At 38.2% G+C, this 23,376-nt stretch overlaps 1 protein-coding gene across 1 annotated transcript in view; it reads left to right on the top strand.

The window, feature by feature from the left end:
- Positions 1–6,815: 6,815 nt before the first annotated feature.
- The window catches only part of MBD5 (methyl-CpG binding domain protein 5), a 146,645-nt gene continuing 130,084 nt past the window's right edge, over positions 6,816–23,376 (top strand). Inside the window, exon 1 of the mRNA XM_052635706.1 lies at positions 6,816–6,900. The gene's annotated coding sequence lies outside the window, so the exon portion shown is untranslated. The remainder of the gene's footprint in view (positions 6,901–23,376) is intronic.

Below are 23,376 nucleotides of genomic sequence, written 5' to 3'. Positions count from 1 at the left end.
TGCAAAAACAAAAAATAAAACTGAGTTGTAAAGGCATTTTTTTTAGAGAATGAGAATGATGTTATAAGTATACTATTATTTAATTAGAGACAAGTAATAATATCAGGGTCACTTGTAAAAGTTTAATACCAATTAAAAATAGCATTCAATAATTAGGAAACAGTAAAATATTTAAATTCCAGTCTAACAAAACCAACAACTCTTTTTAATAAAGTTACGAACTGGGACTATGAAAAATCTGGTACTTTAATGAATATAATTTAAGTCAGTTTTGTCCCTCAAATGGTGATCTTTGGAGGCCAGAAATGCTAGAATTGTTCAAAATATTTTTGGAATTTCTCTTTTGTAACTGCCTCTGCAATTAACTTTACGCCGCACAAGACCGCTTGTTTTTGACCCCAAAAGGCATACATAACTTTTGACCCACTAAGCTTAGTTTGAGATGATGACATTTAGTTGGTTTAAGAATTCAGATGAAACCAGTATGTGTATGCAAAACATTTTTATGAACGAAAGCAATTACATATATATTTTGTGAACAGGCAGAACCCAGGGAGTAAGTCAACAGGTTCAAAGGGCTTCCAGGAAAGAATCAAATAATGATAAAGATTTTTAAATGTTGTTTTTCGTCTTCCCTTATAATTAAATCTTAACCTAAGAATAAAATAGCAGCTGAATATGCAGACATATCAAATTTCAGATTGTGAGAATGTATTTTTTAAACATTCAGTTCAGTTCAGTCACTCATTCATGTCTGATTTTATGACTCATGGACTGCAGCATGCCAGGCTTCCCTGACAATCACCAACTCCAACAGCTTAACTCAAACTCATGTCCATCGAGTCGGTGATGCCATCCAACCATTTCATCCTCTGTCGTCCCCTTCTCCTCCTGCCCTCAATCTTTCCCAGCCTCAGAGTCTCTTCAAATGAGTCAGCTCTTCACATCAGGTGGCCAAAGTATTGGAGTTTCAGCTTCAGTATCAGGCGTTCCAGTGAATATTTAGGACTGATTTCCTTTAGGATGGACTGGTTGAATCTCCTTGCAGTCCAAGGGACTCTCAACAGTCTTCCCCAACACCACAGTTCAGAAGTATCAATTCTTCAGGGCTCTGCTTTCTTTAAGTCCAACTCACACATCCATACATAACTACTGGAAAAACCATAGCTTTGACTAGATGGACTTTTGTTGGTAAAGTAATGTTTCTGCTTTTGAATATGCTGTCTAGGTTGGTCATAACTTTTCTTCCAAGGAGCAAGCATCTTTTAATGTCATGGCTGCAGTCACCATCTGCAGTGATTTTGGAGCCCAAAGAATTAAAGTCTCTCACTGTTTCCATTGTTTCCCCGTGTACTTGCCATGAAGTGATGGGACCAAATGCCATATCTTAGCTTTCTAAATGTTGAGTTTTAAGCCAGACTTTCCACTCTCCTCTTCGGCTTTCATCAAGAGGCTCCTTAATTCTTCTTTGCTTTCTGATATAAGGGTGGTGTCATCTGCATATCTGAGGTTATTGATGTTTCTCCCAGCAGTCTTGATTCCAGCTTGTGCTTCATCCAGCCCGGCATTTCGCGTGATATTCTCTGCACATAAGTTAAATAAGCAGGGTAACAATATACAGCCTTGACATACTCCTTTCCTGACTTGGAACCAGTCTGTTGTTTCATGTCCAGTTCTAACTGTTGCTTCTTGACCTGTGTACAGATTTCTCCAGAGGCAGGTCACATGGTCTGGTGTTCCCATCTGTTGAATTTTCCAGAGTTTGTTGTGATCCACACAGTGAAACATTTGGCATAGTCAGTAGAGCAGAAGTAGATGTTTTTCTGGAACTCTCTTGCTTTTTCGATAATCTACCAGATTGTCGGCAATTTGATCTCTGGTTCCTCTGCCTTTTCTAAATCCAGCTTGAATATCTGGAAGTTCATGGTTCACGTACTGTTGAATCCTGTCTTGGAGAATTTTGAGCATTATTTTGCTATTGTGTGAGATGAGTCCAATTGTGCAGAAGTTTGAGCATTCTTTGGTATTGCCTTTCTTAGGGATTGGAATGAAAACTGACCTTTTCCAATCCTGTGGCCACTGCTGAGTTTTCCAGATTTGCTGGCATATTGAGTACAGCACTTTCACAGCATCATCTTTAAGGATCTGAAATAGCTCAGCTGGAATTCCATCACCTCCACTAGCTTTGTTCATAGTGATACTTCGTAAGGCCCACTTGACTTTGCACTCCAGGATGTCTGGCTTTAAGTGAGTGATCACACCTTCATGGTTATCTGGGTCATGAAGATCTTTTTTGTATAGTTCTTCTGTGTATTCTTGCCACCTCTTCTTAATATCTTTCTGCTTTTGTTAATAAAGACCATTCTGTTATTAAAGGACCATTTCTGTCCTTGATTCAGCCCATCCTTGCATGAAATATTCCTTTGGTGTCTCTAAGTTTCTTGAAGAAATTTCCAGTCTTTCCCATTCTATTGTTTCCTCTATTTCTTTGCATTGATCACTGAGGAAGGCTTTCTTATCTCTCCTTGCTGTTCTTTGGAACTCTGCATTCGGAAGGGTATATCTTTCCTTTTCTCCTTTGCCTTTCACGTCTTGTCTTTTCTCGGCTATTTATAAGTTCTCCTCAGCAACCATTTTGCCTTTTTCCATTTCTTTTTCTTGGGGATGCTCTTGATTACTGCCTCCTGTACAACGTCATGAACCTCTGTTTGTAGTTCTTCAGGCACTAGCATTCCAGGTTCCTATGCAATATTGCTGTTTACCGCATCAGACTTTACTTCCATCACCAGTCACATCCACAACTGGGTGTTGTTTTTGCTTTGGCTCCATCTCTTCATACTTTCTGGAGTTATTTCTCCACTGATCTCCAGTAGCATATTGGGTATCTACTGACCTGGGAAGTTCATCTTTCAGTGTCCTATCTTTTTGCCTTGTCATACTTTTCATGAGGTTCTAAGGCAAGAAATTGAAGTGGTTTACCATTCCCTTCTCCAGTGGACCATGTTTTGTCAGAACTGTCCACCATGACCTGTCCATCCTGGGTGGTCCTACACAGCATGGTTTATAGTTTCGTTGAGTTAGACAAGGCTGTGGTCCATTTGATCAGATTGGTTAGTTTTCTGTGATTGTGGTTTTCATTCCGTCTGCCCTCTGATGGAGAAGGATTAGAGGCTTATGGAAGCTTCCTGATAGGAGAGACTGACTGAGGGGAAAACTGGATCTTGTTCTGATGGTTGAGGCCATGCTCAATTCAGTTCAGTTCAATTCAGTTGCTCAGTCGTGTCCGACTCTTTGTGACCCCATAAATTGCAGCATGCCAGGCCTCCCTGTCCATCACCAACTCCTGGAGTTCACTCAAACTCATGTCCATCGAGTCGGTGTTGCCATCCAGCCATCTCATCCTCTGTCATCCCCTTCTCATCCTGCCCCTGCTGCTGCTAAGTCACTTCAGTCGTGTCTGACTCTGTGCAACCCCATAGATGGCAGCCCACCAGGCTCCCCCATCCCTGGAATTCTCCAGGCAAGAACAGTGGGGTGGGTTGCCATTTCCTTCTCTAATGCATGAAAGTGAAAAGTGAAAGTGAGGTCTCTCAGTCGTGTCCGACTCCTAGCAACCCTGTGGACTGCAGCCTTCCAGGCTCCTGTGTCCATGGGACTTTCCAGGCAAGAGTACTGGAGTGTGGTGCCATTGCCTTCTCCGCTCCTGCCCCTAATCCCTTCCAAAATCAGGGTCTTTTCCAATGAGTCAACTCTTTGCATGAGGTGGCCAAAGTACTGGAGCTTCAGCTTTAGCATCAGTCCTTCTGTAAACACCCAGGACTGATCTCCTTTAGAATGGACTGGTTGGATCTCCTTGCACTCCAAGGGACTCTCAAGAGTCTTGTCCAGCACCACAGTTCAAAAGCATCAATTCTTTGGTGGTCAGCTTTCTTCACAGTCCAACTCTCACATCCATACATGACCACTGGAAAAACCATAGCCTTGACTAGACAGAACTTTGTTGACAAAATAATATCTCTGCTTTTGAATATGCTATCTAGGTTGCTCATAACTTTTCTTCCAAGGAGTAAGTATCTTTTAATTTCCTGGCTGCAATCACCATCTGCACTGATTTTGGAGCCAAAAAAAATAAAGTCTGACACTGTTTCCACTGTTTCCCCATCTCTTTCCCATGAAGTGATGTGACCGGATGCCATAATCTTAGTTTTCTGAATGTTGAGCTTTAAGCCAACGTTTTCACTCTCCTCTTTCACTTACATCAAGAGACTTTTTAGTTCCTCTTCAATTTCTGCCATCAGGGTGGTGTCATAGGCATATCTGAGGTTATTGATATTTCTCCCGGCAATCTTGATTGCAGCTTGTGCTTCTTCCAGCCCAGCATTTCTCATGATGTACTCTGCATATAACTAAATAAGCAGGGTGACAATATACAGTGACATACTCCTTTTCCTATTTGGATCCAGTCTATTGTTCCATGTCCAGTTCTAACTGTTGCTTCCTGACCTGCATATAGTTTTCTCAAGAGGCATGTCAGGTGGTCTGGTATTCCCATCTCTTTCAGAATTTTCCACAGTTTATTGTGATCCACACAGTCAAAGGCTTTGGCAAAGTCAATAAGGCAGAAATAGATGTTTTCCTGGAATTCTCTTGCTTTTTTGATGATCCAGCAGATGTTGGCAATTTGATCTCTGGTTCCTCTGCCTTTTCTAAAACCAGCTTGAACATCAGGAAGTTCATGGTTCACATATTGCTGAAGCCTGGCTTGGAGAATTTTGAGCATCACTTTACTAGCATGTGAGATGAGTGCAATTGTGCAGTAGTTTGAGCATTCTTTGGCATTGCCTTTCTTTGGGATGGAATCAAAACTGACCTTTTCCAGTCCTGTGGCCACTGCTGAGTTTTCCACATTTGCTGGCATATTGGGCCATGCTCAGTAAATCTTTAATCCAATTTTCTTTTGATGAGTGGGGCTGTGTTCCCTCCCTGTTATTTGACCTGAGGCCAATATATGAGGTAATGAAGATTATGGTGACCTCCTTCCAAAGGTCCCATGCAGGCACTGCTGCACACAATGCCCGCAACCCTGCAGCCAGCCACCGCCGACCCATGCCTCCACTGGAGACTCCTGGACACTCACGGGCAAGTCTGAGTCAGTCTCTTGTGGGGTCACTGCCCCTTTCTCCTGGGTCCTGGTGTGCACAAGGTTTTGTTTTTTTTTTAATGCCCTCCAAGAGTCTGTTTCCAGTCCTGTGTAAATTCTTGCGGCTCCATGGTGAGGTTCATGGTGACCTCCTCCAAGAGGGCTTATGCCATACCCAGGTCTACTGCATCCAGAGCCCCTGCCCCTGCAGCAGTCCACTGCTGATCCGTACCTCCACAGGAGGCAAACAGTTCTGTCTCAGTCTCTGGGATCCCAACAAGAGACTGACCCAGACTTGCCCGTGTGTGTCCAGGAGTCTCCGGCGGAGACATGAGTCAGCGGTGGCCTGCTGCAGGGTTGGAAGACTGAGTGCAGCAGTGCTTGCATGGGACCTTTGGAAGGGGGTCATCATTGTCTTAGGTGCCTCCATCAGTATGGTATCATGTATTAATGAAGCTGCCACCTCATGTAGTTCAAAAACGTCTCTGAAAACAATTTCAGAGATGGATTTTCAAAACTTTTGTATAAAGGCCATATAAAAAATAATTTTTTTTAATGAGATTTCCCTGGAGGTCCAGTGATTAAGGCTCTGCACTTCCATTGCAGGGTTCACCGGTTTCATTTCTGACTGGGAAAATGCTGATGTTAGAGCGTCTCCCACAGAGGCATGGGTTGGCAGTGGCATGCAGTAGGGATGGGAACACTGGCAGCTGCAGTCCCAGAAGGCCGCCTCTTTAGCATCCTTTAATCTTAAAAAAAATAATAAAAATTATCAGCCTTTTTATGTCATGTTGTAGACATCTTTTTTAAAAGTCTAGACAAATTGCAGAATGTCCCTTAAAATTTTTCTGATAAATTTTTTAAAATTATTTGTTTCAAATTAAACATTCTTGACAAGAATGCTCCATTGGTAATGCTGTGCCTTCTCAAGATTTCATATCAGATAGAAGTAGAAATTGGTAACAAAGTAGAAAGGCACACTGCTGTGATTTGATAGAAGGTCCAATTTGAGTTTTCAATTCTATTTTCTTTAATTTTATACTAACCAGATAATTTCTAAGTGGTCTGTGCTTAACTAGATCAACTATCAGTAAATAATATTTTATCTAGTCCATTGGCTATCATTTTGAAAAATCAAAAAATTCCCCTTTTTAAATTTATCTGTTCCTTTGAGTTTGTTTGTAAGTTTGGGTAGCTCTGATAAAATCAAGTTTCTGATTTGCAAATCTGAGGCCCAGGTGGTAATAATATCCACTCATAACTTTGAAATGAGAATTACTGGAGATGCTGACAGAAGTAAAATATCACTGACAGTAATATGTTTTGTGAATCAACCCCACCCATTTATTTATCTTTAAAACCACAAAAATGACATATAGACTTCACTGGTAGCTCAGCTGGTAAAGAATCTTCCTGCAATGTGGGAGACCAGGGTTCGATTCCTGGGTTGGGAAGATCCCCTGGAGGAGGGCATGGCAGTCCCAAGGGCATACAACCAATAAATGATATATCCAACTGTTTCTCTTTGAGATCCCACTTGCAAACAGGCAGCCTGTGTAGCTGCAGTGTGTACTTAAGGATGATTTTCTTTCAGCCTCTCCTTTAAATAAATGTATGTGTCTGTTATTTCTGTTACAGAGAGAAGAGGTACTCCTTTATAGGGACTCATAAAGGCATAGAGCATCTAGAGATTTACTGCCTCCATTACGCTGCTGGGTCTCACAGCACATGTTATGTTTTTATCAGTTTCTCTCCACAAGGTAGGAATTGTTTTTTCTCCATGAATTCTTCACGTAATTACAGTTTTCTTGTCTATGAACTTAATTTTTATTAAATCTGAAAAGCATCTGACATCTATAGACTTAAATGCCACACATCTCCAAATAGTTAAGTCATAAAAACACTTCTAAAATATATTTCTATTATAAAATTAATACCTGTTCATTGTAAAAAGTAAAAGAAAAACAGAAAATGTATAGTAATCCTACCATCTTGAGATAAGTGCTCTTTGTATTTTCTTTTTTGCCTTTCCGAGTTTATTGATGTATATATATTATTATATGTATTTTATATATAATATACTATTATATACACATATTTTACTATATGCATATATACATACATATTATGAGTAGAAATAATAGGATATAAATGCTCTTTGGCTGGAATGCTTCTGTTTTTTAATAACTTATTTATTTATTCATTTATTTATGTTTAGTTGCACTAGGTCTTCATCCTGTGCTCAGGCTTTATTTAGTTGTGGCAAGCAAGGACTACTCTTTGTTGTGGTGCATGGCCTTCTCATTGCAGGGGCTTATCTTGTTGCAGAACACAGGCTCTAAGTGCAGGCTTCTGTATTTGCAACACATGAACTCAGTAGTTGACGGTTTGTGAGCTCTAGGGTGTGTGGACTTCAGTTACTGAGCCGTGCATGATCAGTAGTTATTGCTTGTGGGCCTGGGAGTGTGTGGGCTTCAGTAGTTGTGGCCCGTGGCTCAGTAGTTGTGGCATATGAGCTTTGTTGCTCCGCAGCATGTGGGATTTTCTCAGACCAGGGATCAGACCAATGTCCCCTCATTGGCAAGTGGAGTCTTCTCCTTGGTACCACCAGTGAAGTCCTAGAATGCTTCTATTTTAATTTTTTAATTTAATTTTATATAGTTGATTTACGTTGTTGTGTTAGTTCCAAGTGTCATGTCCAGCAGAGTGATTCAGTTATGCATATACCTATATCCATTCTTTTTCAGATTCTTCTCCCATATAGGTTATTACAGAATATTTAGTAGAATTTCTTGAACTATCCAGGAGGTCCTTGTTGATTATCTATTTTATATATAATAATGTATATATGTCAGTCCAAGTCTCCCAGGGTATCCTTCATCCCCTTTCTTTCCCCTTTAAATTTATTTTCTACATCTGTAACTCTGTTTTGTAAATACGTTAATTTGTATCATTTCTTTTAGACTCCACATATAAATGATGTTATATGATATTTGTCCTTTTCTGTCTGACTTATTTTACTCAGTATGACAATCTCTGAGCCCATCCATCTTTCTGCAGATGGCATTATTTTGTGCTTTTTTATGGCTAATATTCCATTGTATATATGTACCATGTCTCCTTTATCCATTCATCTGTTGATGAACATTTAGGTTGCTTCCATGTGCTGGCTATTGTAAGTGGTGCTGCAATGAACATTGGGGTGCATGTATCTTTTGGATTATGGTTTTCTCCAGATATGTGCCCAGAAGTGGAATTGCTGGATCATATGGTAATGGGTAATGTGTCACTTGTTTGTGATTGAGAACCTAAATAACAACAACATGGTAGCTCTACTTTTAGTTTTTTAAGGACCTCTATATGTTCTCCATAGTGGCTGTACCAATTTACATTCCCACCAACAGGAAAGAAGGGTTCTCTTTTCTCCAAATCCTTTGCAGCATGCCTTGTTTGTAGGATTTTTGATGATGACCATTCGGACCAATGTGAGGTCATATACCTCATTGTGTTTTGATTTGCAGTTCTCTGTTAATTGGTGATATTGAACATCTTTTCATGTTCTTTTTGGCCATCTGTGTTTCTTCTTTGGAGAAACATCTGTTTAGGTCTTCTGCCCATTTTTGGATTGAGGGGTTTTTTTTTGTTTGTTTTTAATTGCACTGCATGAGCTCTTTGTATGTTTTGGAGATTAATTTGTTGTTGGTTTGTCTTTTGGGGTTTTTCTTTTTTATGTTTTCCTTTGCTGTGCAAAAGGTTTTAAGTTTAATTAGATCCCATTTGTTTTATTTTTGGTTTCATTTTCATTATTTTAGGAGTTGAGACAGAAAAGATATTGCTACAATTTATGTCAAAGAGTGTTCTGCCTATATTTTCCTCTGAGAGTTTTTTTTAATAACATCCAGCCTTACAATTAGGTCTTTAATCCATTTTGAGTTTACTTTTGTGTATGGTGTTAGGGAGTATTGTCATTTCATGTTAGCTATCCAGTTTTTCCAGCACCACTTCTTGTGAAGAAACTGTCTTTTCTCTACTATATGTCCTCACCACCTTTGTCATAGATTATTTGACCATAGGTGGGTATGTTTATCTCTGGGCTTTATGTCCTGTTTCATTGATCTATACTTCTGTTTTTGTGCCAGTACTATACTGTCTTGATTACTGTAGCTTTGTAGTATAGTCCAAAGTCAGAGAACTTCATGCCTCCAGCTTTGTTTTACTTTCTCAGGATTGCTTTGTCTATTTGGGGTGTTTTTGTGTTTTCATGCAAAATAGTAAAATTTTTTGTTCTAGTTCTGTGAAAAATGCCATTGGTGACAAGGGTCCCATTGAATGTATAGATTGCCTTGGGTAGTATAGTCATTTAGATTATATTGATTCTTCAATCCAAGAACATGGCATATCTCTCCCATTTGTGTCATCTTTGATTCATTTCCTCAATGGCTTACAGTTTACAGAGTACAAATCTTAAGTAGGTTCCTTTCTAGGTATTTTATTCTTTTTGATGTGATTGTAAATGGGATTGTTTCCTTAATTTCTCTTTCTGCTCTTTCATTGTTAGTGTACAAGAATGCAAGGGATTTCTGTGTATTAATTTTGTGTCCTGAAACTATACCAGATTCATTGATTAGCTCCAGTAGTTTCCTGGTAGCATCTTTAGGATCTTCTATGTATAGTATCACATAATATGTAAACAGTGACAGTTGTACTTCTTTTCCAATTTGAATTCCTTGTATTTATTTTTCTTCTCTGCTTGCCATGGCTAGGACTTTCAAAACTAAGCTGAATAAAAGTAGTGAGAGTAGGCATCCTTGTCTTGTTCCTGATCTTAGAGAAAATGCTTTCAGATTTTCACTGTTGACAACTACGTTTGTTGTGGATTTGTTATATATATGTGTCTGTGTGTGTGTGGTTTTTATTATGTTGAGGTAGGTTCCCTCTATGCCCCTTTCTGGAGTTTTTGTCATAAATAGGGGTTGAATTTTGCTGAAAGCTTTTTCTGCATCTCTTGAGATGATCATATGGTTTCTATTCTTCAATTTGTTAATAGAATATATCACATTGATTGATTTCTATAGGTCTATTTCTTGTAAGTTGTCAATTTTATTGGCATATAGTTCCTGGTAATAGTCTCTTATGATCCTTTGTATTTCTGTGGTGTCAGTTGTAACTTCTTCTTTTTCATTTCTAATTTTACTGGTGTGAGTCCTCGCCCTTGTTTTCTTGATAATTCTGGCATAAGGTTTATCAATTTCGTTTACCTTCTCAAAGCACTACTTTTAGTTTCATTGCTCTTTGCTATTGTTTTCTTTGTTTCTATTTTGTTTATTTCTGCTCTGATCTTTCTTATTTCTGTCCTTCTACTAACTTTGGGGTGTTTTTTTTCTTCTTCTTCTAGCTGTTCTAGGTGTAAGGTTAGGTTGTTTATTCAGTGTCTTTCTTGTCTCTTGAGGTAGACTTATATTGCTGTAAACTTCCCTCTTACCACTCTTTTGCTGCATCCCATAGGTTTTGAGTTGTCGTGTTTTCATTGTCATTTGTTTCTAGATATTTTTTTATTTCCTCTTTGATTTCTTCACTGACTTCTTGGTCATTCAGAATAGTATTGCTTAAGCTCCATGTGTTTGTGGTTTTTACAGTTTTTCTTTTTTTCTTCTGTAGGTAGTATCTAATGTTATAGCATTGTGGTTGGAAAAAATGCTTGATATAATTTCAGTTTTCTTAAGTTTACCAAGGCTTGATTTGTGGCCCAAGGAATGATCTATCCTGAAGAATGTTCCATGTGCACTTTAAAAAAAAGTGAAATCTACTGTTTGGGGATGAAATACCCTATAAATATCAATTAGATCCATCTTATCCAATGTAGGATTTAAAGCTTGTGTTCTTTGTTTTCTATCTGGATGATCCATTAGTGTGAGAGAGATGTTAAAGTCCCCCAGTGTTACTGTGTTATTGTTGATTTCCCCATTTATAGCTGTTAGCATTTGGCTTATATATTGAGGTCCTTCTACGTTGGGTGCATATATATTTACAATTGTTATATCTGCTTCTTGGATTGATCCTTTCATCATTATGTAGTGTTCTTCCTTGTCTCTTATAACAGTCTTTATTTTAAAGTCTATTTTGTCTGATAAAAATGCTCCTACTCCACCTTTCTTTTAGTGTCTGTTTACATGAAATACCTTTTTCTATCCCCTCATTTTTGGTCTGTATGTGTCCCTAGATCTGAAGTGGGTCGTTTGTAGATAGCATATGTACAGGTCTTGTTTTTGTATCCATTCAACAAGTATGTCTTTTGATTAAAGCATTTAACCCGTTTATGTTTAGGTAATTATCGATAGTTGAGTTCAGTTCAGTCCCTTAGTTGTGTCCAACTCTTTGCAATCCCATGGACTGCAGCATGCCAGGCTTCCCTGTCCATCACCAACTCACGGAGCCTGCTCAAACTCATGTCCATCAACTCAGTGATGCCATCCAGCCACCTCATCCTCTGTTGTCCTCTTGTCCTCCTTCCTTCAGTCTTTCCCAGCATCAGGCTCTTTTCTAGTGAGTCAATTCTTTCCATCAAGTGCCCAAAGTGTTGGAGCATCAGCTTCACCATGCGTTCTTCAAATGAATATTCAGGACTGATTTCCCTTAGGATTGACTGATTTAATCTCCTTGCAGTCCAAGGGACTCTCAAGAGTGTTCTCCAACACCACAGTTCAAAAGCATCAGTTCTTTGGCACTTAGCCTTCTTTATGGTCCAAATCTCACATCCATACATGACTACTAGAAAAACTATAGCTTTGACTAGATGGACCTTTGTCGGCAAAGTAATATCACTGCTTTTTAATATGCTGTCTAAGTTGGTGATAGCTTTTCTTTCAAGGAGCAAGCATCTTTTAATTTCATGGCTGCAATCACCATCTGCAGTGATTTTGGAGCCCAAGAAAATAAAAGCTGTCACTGTTTCCATTGTTTCCCCATCTATTTGCCATGAAGTGATGGGACCAGATGCCATGATCTTAGTTTTTTGAATGTTGAGTTTTAAGCCAGCTTTTCCACTCTCCTCTTTTACTTTCATCAAGAGGCTCCTCAGTTCGTCTTCACTTTCTGCTGTAAGGGGTGTCATCTGTGTATCTGAAATTACTGATACTTCCCCGAGTAATCTTGATTCCAGCTTGTGCTTTATCCATCCCAGCATTTCTTTATGATGTACTCTGCATAGAAGTTCAATAAGCAGGGTGACAATATACAGCCTTGACATACTCCTTTCCCATTTTGGAACCAGTCTGCTGTTCCATGTCCGGTTCTAACTTGCTTTTTGACCTGCATACAAGTTTCATAGGAGGCAGGTAAGGTGGTCTGATATTCCCATCTCTTTAAGAATTGTTCAAATTTTGTTGTGATCCACACAGTCAAAGGCTTTGGCATAGTCAATAAAGCAGAAATACATGTTTTTCTGAAACTCTCTTGCTTTTTCGATGATCTGGCTGATGTTGGCAATTTATCTCTAGTTCCTCTGCCTTTTCTAATCCAGCTTGAACATCTGGAAGTTCTTGGTTCACGTACTGTTAGTACCTGGTTTGGAGAACTTGGGGCATTACTGTGCTAGTGTGTAAGATGAGTGCAGTTGTGCAGTAGCTTAAACTTTCTTTGACATTGCCTTTCTTTGGGATTGGAATGAAAACTGACCTTTTCCAGTCCTGTGGCCACTGTTGAGTTTTCCAAATTTGCTGCCATATTGATTGCAGCACTTTAACAGTATCATGTTTTGGGACTTGAAATAGCTCAGCTGGGATTCCATCACCTCCACTAGCTTTGTTCATATTGATGCTTCCTAAGGCCCACTTGACTCCAGGATGTCTGGCTCTAGGTGACTGATCACACCATCATGGTTATCTGGGTCATTAAGATCTTTTTTGTATAGTTCTTCCATGTATTCTTGCTACCTTTTCTTAATAGCTTCTGCTTCTGTTTGGTCCATACTGTTTTTCCCTTATTGAGTCCATCTTTGCTTGAAATGTTCCCTTGATATCTCTGATTTTCTTGAAGAGATCTCTAGTCTTTCCCATTCTGTTGTTTTCCTCTATTTCTTTGTAGTGATCACTTAAGAAGGCTTTCTTATTTCTCCTTGCTATTTTTTGAAATTCTGCATTCCAATGGGTATATCTTTCCTTTTTTCCTTTGCCTTCCACTTCTCTTGTGTTCATAGCTATTTGTAAGGTGTCCTCAGACAAACCAGTTTGCCTTTTTGCATTTATTTTTCTTAGGGATGATCTTGATCACTGCCTCCTATACAGTGTCAGGAACCTCTGTCCATAGTTCTTCAGGCACTAACATTCCTATGCAATATTGTTCTTTACCACGTCAGAGTTTACTTCCATCACCAGTCACATCTACACCTGGGCTTCGTTTTTGCTTTGGCTCCATCTGTTCATTCTTTCTGGAGTTATTTCTCCACTCTTCTCCAGTAACGTATTGAACACCTGGGGAGTTCATCTTTCAGTGTCATATCTTTTTGCCTTTTCATACGGTTCATGGGGTTCTCAAGGCAAGAGTACTGAAATGGTTTACCATTCCTTTCTCCAGTGGACCACATTTTGTCATAACTCTCCACCATGACCTATCCATTTTGGGTGGCCCTACATGGCATGGCTCATAGTTTCATTGAGTTAGACAAGGCTGTGGTCCATGTGATCTGTGTATGTTCATACTGACATTTTCTTGTTTTCAATTTGTTTTTATAGGTCTTTTTCCTTCTGTTCCTCCTTTGTTCTCTCTCTTGTGATTTAACTAGCTTTGGTGTTACATTCAGGGTGCATTTACCGTGTGTATATCTGTAGTAATTTTTTGGTTTGCTCATCCTATGAGGTTTTGAGATGGCAGTCTAGATGTGTACAAGGTTGTTTTAAGTTTGTTGGTCTCATTCCCACCTAGGGAAGTGCCTTTAACATTTTTTGTAAAGCTGTTTGTTTTTGTTTGTTTTTTTGTTTTGTTTTGTTCTATGTACTTTTTTTTGCCCTATAAAGTTAATATTTTTATGAGGTTAAATCTGTCGTCTTCCTCGTGGGTTCTAGTTTTGATGTCTGCCTCTATGTTAGCTTTTTAAGTGTGTATTATGAATTGTTTCAAACATAGAGTATTTGGCAGAAAGGTATAATGAACCCCCATGTACTTCAATATGGCTTCAGTAATTAAGAACTCATAGCTAATCTTGTTTATACCATCTATATTATTTTGAAGCAAATTCAAACATTGTCATTAAATATTTCAGTATGCACACTGACTTTAAAGGTATTTTTAACTAACCTGTAGTTTGCATCTGACATAGTTTGTCTTGCTGCAATCACTGACTTTCACTGAAAGATATTTACAGTATTAAACCAAATCCAGCATTAGTTAAGATTATTTTTACATAATTTAGGATTTTAAAATAGTTTCCATGAGAATTTAATTATACTAAATACTTATATTGCTCATCTCTCATGAATTAAATATACATATCTGTAGGATATCTGTATAACATTTTTGTTTCTAAAGTTATATCTCAATAAAAAGCTTTAGCTACCTTTTTTACTAAAGTTATACCTTATTAGAATCCATAAATCTTTTTATACCATGATATAAATTTTTTTGTCTTCAGAAGGCACTGTCCTAAATTGTGAATTATATTATATATTAAAAAGATTTTGCAAGCCTTTTGAATAAAAGTTTGTATTTACCTCTCCAGAAATGTAACAGCAATTTTTTTAGTCTTTGGACTAGATAGAGTTTTATGTTATATGTAATTAATATATGATTGGTTTTTGAGCTATCATTTCAGAATAAGCAATACAATCTTAGGGTCTTCTTTGGGGATAAATACTGAATATAAAAATTCATCATAAGAAATTCAGGAAATATCTCACAACTACTAACACCAGAAAGAGTACAGAATAGCATTAGCTGTGATTCCTATTCAAAGAATAATGATACAAGACCAGAGTTAGTCTCAGCTGGAAATAGGATTGTCGATACGTATCAAACACACATAAGGAAAATAAGTCTGAATCTTCAGCATAGCTAAGTAAAATCATGTTTTTATAGTTAAGGGAGTCCATCAGGTTAATAGTGCCAAAATGTTTCATCTTATGAATGAGAAAACAGAAGAGCAGAGAGCTTAATTCAGGTTTGTCCAAAGTCACACAAATGTTTTTTTATCCAGTTTTCTCAGAAGATATTTAAGAAGTAATAAAAAGTTCTAAAAAGTTATCCTTATTGATAATAACAATTATTCAGTGCTTACTGATTAGCAGACAATCTACTAAATACTTTGAATCATTTGTTTCATTCAATCCTTACAGTGCACTTTGAGGTAAAAATTATCATTATCACCTTTTAGAGAAGTAACGAAGCTGACTCTAACCTAGGCAGTCCAAGATACAGAGCCCTAACTCTTATTTGCTTTTATTCAGAGAAGAGACTCTTAAGTGTTATAATAAGTAAGTAATTGTATTTTTCTATCAATTGAAGCAGACAGAGTTATTGGAAGAACAGAAAGAAGATTGCAAACTATCAGTCTCAGAAATAAAGCAGGAGTGGAAAGTTTTAGCAAAATAGATGGCAAGCAATTACATCCTGTTTAAAAAAAAAAAAAGGTATTTGTGACATGATTTGACTCTAGATTATTTCCTTATTTTCAGGGAATATTGCATCCCTCAATTCATTTTTACATTTATAAAAATTTATTTTGGTTTTTCAAATGAAAGCTGGCTTATCATTTTATAAATTAGTGACTAAAGCAACACTCGAAACAGATTGACTATTGCTCTAGGTTTTAATGTTTGCTGAAGTTCATGTCTACAGATACACATGAATTAAACAAAAAAAATGAAATCATGAAAGAAGGAAGGATTTTTTTTTTTAATGAACTTGCAAGTTTAGTTCTAAGTAACAATCAGTTCTAGCTTGAGGCTCTTCTGGGTATTGTGAATAATGATGAGGTGAGATTACAGGCCTCTAGCAAAGCCTGAGGACATTAATGCTCCTAGCCAGTATTTATCCTCCCAAAAAAAAAAAAAAAAGATCTTTAGTTTGTGGAGTATTGTTTGAATTGTCAGAAGAAATCAAACCTGAGTCTGTCATTTTATCCCAAAGGTCATCTCAGGAGTCTGAAGCTTAAATGTTAAGATAAATGTTTACCCAAATGGAAACCTTTAACAGTCGTTTCATTTACTGTTGCTTCATTTTATTTTTACTGCTTTGGGGTATGTATTTTTATTTATGTGCAGAAAGAATTATGTGTAAAGAATTGTAACCCCAAGAAAGTAATATCACTATTGAAAATTGTTATCAACTATGTAGAGCATCTATTGGGGGAAAACAGGTAAGGTTTTTTTTAAAAAAAGAAAAACAAATTTAGGTAGCTCAGCTGGTGAGAATCTGCCTGCAATGCAGGAGACCCTAGTTCGATTACTGGGTGGGGAAAATCCACTGGAGAAGGGATAGGCTACCCACTCCAGTATTCTTGGGCTTCCCTGGGGGTTCAGAGAATAAAGAATCTGCCCACAATATGGGTAACCTGGGTTCAATCCCTGGGTTGGGAAGACACCCTAGAGAAGGGAGCAGCTACCCACTCTAATATTATGACCTAGAGAATTCAGTTGACAAGGAGCCTCACAAGCTACAGTCCATGGGGTCTCAAAGAGTCAGACATGACTGAGCGACTTTCACTTTCAGTAAATTCACCTCTCAGTTTTATTAGATTTTCATGGAAATTTGTGTTTCAGAGGATTCTCATTTAGTGCTCTTCACTGAAAATATTCTTCTTACACAATCTTATCATGTGAAATTATAAACTGGTTTTGTTGTTCAGTCGTTAAGTCGTGTCTGACTCTGCATCCCCATGAACTGCAGCACACCAGGCTTCCCTGTCCTTCACTATCTCCCGTAATTTACTCAAACTCGTGAATGGTTAGTGTGGATATTTTGAAAGCCCTAAAATTTTAAATTTATGGATAATTATCTATTGTCAATTACCCAAACCTCAGTTTCCTTTCTTCCTTACAGCTGTTTGCTCTAACATGTCTAAAAACTTTGTGACTTAAGTTGTTAAAATGACTCCCCTCCTTTAAAACATATTTACATAATAGATGGTAAGAGGGAGGAAATTAGCAAACCAAAACCTTTACTTAACTCACCCAATGTATGGAATAATAATGGTAATGATAATAGTAATTAAAGGAGTAGTGTTCTAATAATCATCTGATCACATGAAAAAACGATAACGCTTTACATAGGCTTTAGTGTATGTCAGGCACTATTCTAATTCACATTCTAACTCAAAAGTCCATCATTATCCCCATTTTTAAATGAGGAGACTGAGTCAGTAAAAGATAAAGTAGTAAATTCAGGATCAGAAGCCTGAACCAGGGCTTCAGAGAGCCACAGTAAAAAATTCTGTCCTTCACAGTCTCACATCACTGCATATAAGGCTTTGTGCTGGGGATATAGTGGTAAATGAGGTAGGCACAGTTCCTGATTCCATCAAACAGAAAATTATACAGTTTACTTCATTTCCATATTACAAGGTAATGTGAGAACTTATATAGGGAACTCATATAGTCTGGGAAAATCAGACAAAGAATCTCCAAAGAAGAGGCTTTGGGGCTGAGGAATGAGTGAGTCTCATGGTCGGGTAGAGATGGGGAATAGGATAGTCAGGGGCCACATTGTGACTTCTGTAGCCTCTAAACATCTTTACCTTCATGGGTCCCTTCCTCTTTAAAAGTATTATAAGTCATATCTTATCATTATACTGGTATGAAGAGAAATATATTAATATCATATGCTAAAACATTTTCTTTGACCTAAAAGGGTTTTTATTTTTTTCTTATTTTAAAAGAAAGTAAAACATTTTCATTGACTCCTAAGAGTATTTTGGACCCTAGGCACTTATGCCCTCTGCGCCTAATGAATAAGTTAGCCTGGAGGTGAATATTGAGGCAGAAACATTTCAGATGGAAGGAACAACATAGGGGCTTGCTTGCTCAGGAAACTGAAAGGGGGCCACAATGGCCAGAGTGAGAGTGCAGGGGAGGGAGGCATGAGGTGAGGCTGGTAAAGCAGACAGGGCCCTGTTGTTATTCAGTTGCTAAGTCATGTCCATCCCGTTATGGCACCATGCACTGTAGCAAGAACTGCAGGCTTCTCTGTCCTTCACTGTCTCCTGGAGTTTGCTCACATTCTTGTCTGTTAAGTTGCTGATGATATTTAACCATCACATCTTCTGCTGCCCCCTTCTCCTGCAGCCATGTGATTTATCCTAAGAGCCATGGGAAATTTTAAAAGGGGATATCTGTGTGCGTGTTGGTGTGTATGCTTAAATTGATATACTCACATGGTTTAATATCAATGGTTCAGCTTTTCCCTCCGAACCCTCACTTCTTATTCTATTTTTCCTTCTGATATTTGTCTTCATTTATCCAGGTCAAAGTAATTTGCTTCCACCTTAGATTTTTTATCACTTTTAGACATCATATAGTAACACATAAACATACATACTACAAATAAAGTTCAGTTCAGTTCAGTTCTGTTCAGTCGCTCAGTTGTGTCCGACTCTTTGCAACCCCATGAATCGCAGCATACCAGGCCTCCCTGTCCATCACCAACTCCCGGAGTTCACTCAGACTCAAGTCCATCGAGTCAGTGACGCCATCCAGCCATCTCATCCTCTGTCGTCCCCTTCTCCTCCTGCCCCCAATCCCCCCAGCATCAGGGTCTTTTCCAATGAGTGAACACTTCACATGAGGTGGCCAAAGTACTGGAGTTCCAGCTTTACCTTTATTCCTTCCAAAGAACACCCAGGACTGATCTCCTTTAGGACTGGATCTCCTTGCAGTCCAAGGGACTCTCAAGAGTCTTCTCCAACACCACAGTTCAAAAGCATCAATTCTTTGGTGCTCAGCTTTCTTCACAGTCCAACTCACATCCATACATGACCACTGGAAAAACTATAGCCTTGACTAGACGGACCTTTGTTGGCAAAGTAATGTCTCTGCTTTTTAATATGCTATCTAGGTTGGTCATAACTTTTTTTTTTTTTAATTTTTATTTTTACTTTATTTTACTTTACAATACTGTATTGGTTTTGCCATACATTGACATGAATCCACCACGGGTGTACATGCGTTCCCAAACTTGAACCCCCCTCCCACCTCCCTCCCCATAACATCTCTCTGGGTCATCACCGTGCACCAGCCCCAAGCATGCTATATCCTGCGTCGGACATAGACTGGCGATTCGATTCTTACATGATAGTATACATGTTAGAATGCCATTCTCCCAAATCATCCCACCCTCTCCCTCTACCTCTGAGTCCAAAAGTCCATTATACACATCTGTGTCTCCTTTGCTGTCCTGCATACAGGGTCGTCATTGCCATCTTTCTAAATTCCATATATATGTGTTAGTATACTGTAATGATGTTTTTCTTTCTGGCTTACTTCACTCTGTATAATTGGCTCCAGTTTCATCCATCTCATCAGAACTGATTCAAATGAATTCTTTTTAACGGCTGAGTAATACTCCATTGTGTATATATACCACAGCTTTCTTATCCATTCATCTGCTGATGGACATCTAGGTTGTTTCCATGTCCTGGCTATTATAAACAGTGCCGCGATGAACATTGGGGTACATGTGTCTCTTTCAATTCTGGTTTCCTTGGTGTGTATACCCAGCAGTGGGATTACTGGGTCATAAGGTAGTTCTATTTGCAATTTTTTAAGGAATCTCCACACTGTTCTCCATAGTGGCTGTACTAGTTTGCATTCCCACCAACAGTGTAGGAGGGTTCCCTTTTCTCCACACCCTCTCCAGCATTTATTGCTTGCAGATTTTTGGATCGCAGCCATTCTGACTGGTGTGAAGTGGTACCTCATTGTGGTTTTGATTTGCATTTCTCTGATAATGAGTGATGTTGAGCATCTTTTCATGTGTTTGTTAGCCATCCGTACATCTTCTTTGGAGAAATTTCTATTTAGTGCTTTGGCCCATTTTTTGATTGGGTCGTTTATTTTTCTGAAATTGAGCTGCATAAGTTGCTTGTATATTTTTGAGGTAAGTTGTTTGTCACTTGCTTCATTTGCTATTATTTTCTCCCATTCAGAAGGCTGTCTTTTAACCTTGCTTATGTTTTCCTTTGTTGTGCAGAAGCTTTTAATTTTAATTAGATCCCATTTGTTTATTTTTGCTTTTATTTCCAGAATTCTGGGAGGTGGATCATAGAGGATCCTGCTGTGATGTATGTCGGAGAGTGTTTTGCCTACGTTCTCCTCTAGGAGTTTTATAGTTTCTGGTCTTACATTTAGATCTTTAATCCATTTTGAGTTTATTTTTGTGTGCGGTGTTAGAAAGTGATCTAGTTTCATTCTTTTACAAGTGGTTGACCAGTTTTCCCAGCACCACTTGTTAAAGAGATTTTCATTCCAAGGAGTAAGCATCTTTTAATTTCATGGCTGCAGTCACCATCTTCAGTGATTTTGGAGCCCCCAAAATAAAAGGGACATTATAAATTTGCTCAATTACCCTACCCCACCTCCACCTTTTCTCTGTCATTCTTCATTGTTGTACTGTGGATAATAAATACCATTATTTCTTGTCCAATTAACTATATGTGCTGCTTTGGGATTGTCCCTTCTATCAGATGAGGATAAGTGCACCCATGTTCTCCGTGGTTCTGTTCTCAGTTCTTTCATTTTTGCATTTCTAAAAATGATGCTATTTTACAACCACAGTTAAGTGTTGCTGTTGTTATGTGAAAAGTGCCTTAGCATTTTCTGTTCCCACAAACTGGAACATCCATTCACCCACAGGACCACATTGATTGATCCTGCCCTTCCTTAAATTCTCGACGAAAGGGGCGACTGCTCAGTAAGGCTGTTCTTGACTGTCTTACCGGAAATAGCAACTCTCCTACCTGGGATTCTTGCTTTACTTTCTGTTGTATTTTTCTCTGTAGTGTTTTATTGTTAATACAAATCATATGTTGTATTCCACTTAATTGTTAAAATTATTGTCACTCTCCTCATGACTACAGCTTCAAAAAGACAAGGATTACCTACTTTGTTTGATTATCTGTTTGTTTATTATTTTCCCCCCCTCAGTGGCTAAAATAGTACCAGATACAGTATCATTTGAATTAATGATTAATTATAGTCCCAAGTAGTTGTCTTTGGTTGTATATCCTTACTTAGGCATTTTTCAGTTTTCTTAAAATTTCTAATTGCCTATTTTTGTTTTTCCTGCATTGTTTTTCTTTATCATATTCCCATTTCTTTCCAACTCTTCATTATGTGAAACGTTTGTGGCCATCTCTTTCTGATTTTGTTCTTTTCCCTGGGAACTATTCTTCTAGATCATTTCATTCTTTGACTACATAGCTGTTATCCTAAGGCTTCCTTTCCTCCTCTTCTCAACCCATGTTCTTTTCTCTTTTTTATTGTGTATCCTCCTTTAATGAAGCATATCCATTAGCAACTTTCTAAGGAAGAATATATGGATGATAAATTTTTTGAACTTTCGCATGTTTGAATGTCCTTTATTTTATTCTCACATGAAATGTATCCAGGTTCCAGCATGCATAGCGCAAAGGTGGGAGGAGGGCCTCACTAGGGGAGAAGGGAAAGTGGGATTTGTGCATTAGTATTGAAAAGGGAGAAGACGCATTAAAAGATGACACTTTTTTGACTAACTGCTCTATATGAGACACCATCTAAAAACTGACATTTTATACCACTTCTACTGTGGCTTCCCAGGTGGCGCAGTGATAAACAATCTGACTGCCAATGCAGGAGATGCAAGAGACGCAGGTTCGATCCCTGGGTTGGGAGGATCCCCTGGAGAAGGAAATGGCAACCCACTCCAGTATTCTTGCCTGGGAAATCCCATGGACAGAGATGCCTGGCATGCTATATATTCCATGGGGTCACAGAGCATCAGATGTGATTGAGAACACATACAAACACATACCACCTCTACTACTAATTTTTTTGTGCATAATATTTTTAATTATTGTGTTTAAAATGCTAGAAAGGTACCGCCTTTGACTAATGTGCTGAGGATATCCAATTGCTGCCTATCTAACTGCTTGCCATCTGAATTCTAATTTGTCTGGGATTCTAGGGTACAAATCATTTTCCCTCTGAACTTGGATGGTGATGCTTCACTGTCTTTTAAAATTTAATTAATTGCAGCCTGTTAGTCCTTTGTAGCTCATCTGCTTTTTCCCTCTGGTAACTTTTGGGGTCCACTCTTGTTTTCCTTGTTGTTCAGTTCTCAGTGACATGTCTTGGGGTAGGCTTTTTCTGTTCATGTTGTGTTCGGTGAGCACTTGTCATCTGAGGTGTTTACTCCCTAGAAAATCATCTTTTACTATTTCTTTAGTAGTGCCCTCCCCTTTTTTTTTTCTTGTTTTTCTTTCCTTCTGTAACTGTTGTTATTCTGTGAAGGATGACATGAGTAGAACATGTAATGTTTCTTCTTTACAATGTTATTTTCTATTTCTTTTAAAATCTGTCTCCAGGCAATGCTTTCGATTCCTAAAACCAACCCCTCCCCCCAAAAAAGAGTTTCAGAGGCTGTTGAAATATAAAATTATGTGTTCATTTTCTTAAAAGAAGTAGAAACATGTATGGTCTATCTCCCATCTTGAACTAGAAGTCATTGAATGTTTGTAAGCAGAAAAATGACCAGATCAAACGTCATTTTACTCTAGCTGTAGTTTGAAGTGTAGCAGCATAAACAGGTTTTCCTGGAAATAATTACGTGATGTTTCTAACACCTAGTACATGATATAAGTAATAAACTATTAAAATAATGACCTAAATAGTATATTTTTATATATAAATAGATTGATATTTAGTGAAAATAGTACTTTGGCCACCTCATGCAAAGAGTTGACTCATTGGAAAAGACTGATGCTGAGAGGGATTGGGGGCAGGAGAAGGGGATGACAGAGGATGAGATGACTGGATGGCATCACTGACTCGATGGACGTGAGTCTGAGTGAACTCCGGGAGTTGGTGATAGACAGGGAGGTCTGGTGGGCTGCGATTCATGGGGTCGCAAAGAGTCGGACACAACTGAGCGACTGAACTGAACTGACTGATTGTCATATTATATAAACATAAAATATTAAGGGATTATATTTATATATTATCCCCATGCCAAAACAATTTATTCAGAAATTGTTGCATCTCTACTTACTCTAGCAG

This window comes from Budorcas taxicolor, chromosome 2 (assembly GCF_023091745.1).
Source record: "Budorcas taxicolor isolate Tak-1 chromosome 2, Takin1.1, whole genome shotgun sequence".
Classification (NCBI taxonomy): domain Eukaryota; kingdom Metazoa; phylum Chordata; class Mammalia; order Artiodactyla; family Bovidae; genus Budorcas; species Budorcas taxicolor.
The sequence above is the reverse complement of the archived record's forward strand: the minus strand, read 5'-3'. Positions and strand labels throughout refer to the sequence as shown.